The sequence below is a fragment of the Salmo salar genome, chromosome 04, assembly GCF_965601325.2.
Source record: "Salmo salar chromosome 04, fSalSal1, whole genome shotgun sequence".
NCBI lineage: Eukaryota > Metazoa > Chordata > Actinopteri > Salmoniformes > Salmonidae > Salmo > Salmo salar.
The window spans coordinates 88,791,607-88,793,830 of record NC_138294.1 but is presented as its reverse complement, the minus strand read 5'-3'; positions in this window follow the sequence as shown (position 1 = coordinate 88,793,830).

Genomic DNA, 2,224 nt, shown 5'->3' with positions numbered 1-2,224 from the left:
GGCCCTATGGCACCCTATTCCCTACATAGTGCACTACATTTGACCTGGGCCCTATGGCACCCTATTCCCTATATATAGTGCACTACTTTAGACCAGAGCCCTATTGCATCCTATTCCCTACATAGTGTACTACTTTAGACCAGAGCCCTATGGCACCCCTATTCCCTATACATAGTGCACTACTTTTGTCCTGGGCCCTATGGCACCCTATTCCCTACATAGTGCACTACATTTGACCTGGGCCCTATGGCACCCTATTCCCTACATAGTGCACTACGTTTGACCTGGGCCCTATGGCACCCTATTCCCTACATAGTGCATTACTTTTGACCCGGGCCCTATGGCACCCTATTCCCTATATAGTGCATTACTTTTGACCCGGGCCCTATGGCACCCAATTCCCTACATAATGCACTACAATTGGCCAGGGCCCTATGGCACCCTATTCCCTACATAGTGCACTACTTTTGACCCGGGCCCTACGCGAACAGGGTGCCATTTGGGATGAAGCTCTCCACCTTTACTCAACAATGTTTGAACGGTGTTGAAGGACCCTCGGGTTGAAGAAAAAACACCCATATCATTCATGAATGGGTGTTGCATTCTGGGCTTTCATAAAGAATGAGGGAGAAAAGTGTCACAGAGGACCGAGAACGACAAGAGTCTAAATAGAACTACTGTGAAAGTGATGTAATCCGGCGCTCCGGGTCATGCAGAGATGTTATTATCTCGATTTGGGGTTCATTAATCCCGTGCGGAGCGGCCCGATGACAGGGTTTCCACCTTGTCCCAGCTGCCTGGACCTGCCAGCTGATTTAGGAAGGCTCCCTGCCTTGGTATGTAAACCATTTGCAGCAGGAATGTATAAGCAAGCCATAAAAATAGGATTTTGGCTGAGACACACAAGACAGATCGCATCATAAAACAACGTGCCCCATCTCCAGCAACCAACGGTGGTTCTCACCGACAGAGGGGAGCCCGCAGGTTCAGAGTTCGTCCAATGACAGACCATAGATTTGAGGGGGAGCGTGTTTAAACCTGAGAATGGATTGTTAGCCCAGAACATTTAAATCCTACTTACAAACAAACTATATATAATACATGACTCTCAGGAGGGGGACTTAAAGACCCAGTGCAGCCATTTTTTATCTCAACATCAAATCATTTGGGGGTAAAAATGAAGTACCTTACTGTGATTGTTTTTAATTAAAATGATCAAAAATAAACAAAAATAGCTTCTTAGTAAAAAGCCATTTCTCAGGCAAGAATTTTGCTAGGACTGTCTGGGAGTGGTCTGAGTGGGGAGGGGGAAACTGAAAACTAACTGTTATTGGCAGAGAGGTTTTGAACTCTCTTTCTTATTGGTCTATTAACTAATAATGTCACCAGGCAAGCCAAAACTCCATCTCACCAAAAACAGGCTGAAATTTCAGGCGGTCTTCTGAAACAGCTCTTACACTAAAAGGGAATTATCACAATTTTCACAATTTAACAGTATTATTCCAACCTCATAGTGTGGAAATATATATATATATATATATATAAACACAGGAAAGTCACATTTTAGACTGCACTGGGACTTTAAGAAGAAGACATCAGCTCGAGGGCCCCTGAGCTACATTCTGCCAGTCAAAATCATGGCTCCATGTGCTAATTATTATTTTTACAGAAATAAGGCACAAAATCCTTCGTAACGGCATGGACAGAAATAGACCCACTTGACGAGCTCGCATGCCACGAGATGCGTTCGCAGGACATCTGTGGATACTGCTCTCTCCATCCATCCATGTGTCTCTCTCGCTCACTCTCTCTTCCACCCTGACCTGCTGTCCATGCATTACGACTGGATAATTACATTTTTATCTCTTCAGATATTCTGAATAAAAGCGAAATGAAGTCCTTATAATTTGTATTATTTGTATTATAATTGTATTGTTTTAACTTGACAGGAACCATGGTCAACAGTTATTGTACCAGATTGAATGACGTAGTTCATTATAATCTGCAGTCCCTGTGTTGAATATTGAATCAATGAAGACGAATGAGAATAAAGATCAATAAAAGGACAGGATAACATTTCTCTCCCTCAGATAGAAGGGCCTTTAAACATCAATTCAAAATCTGATCCTGGACCAGGTTTGACAGTACATCTCCTCCACAAAAGAGAACCAGACACCATTAAACAGGATCAAAACACACAAACCTTTAATGTCAACATCTGATC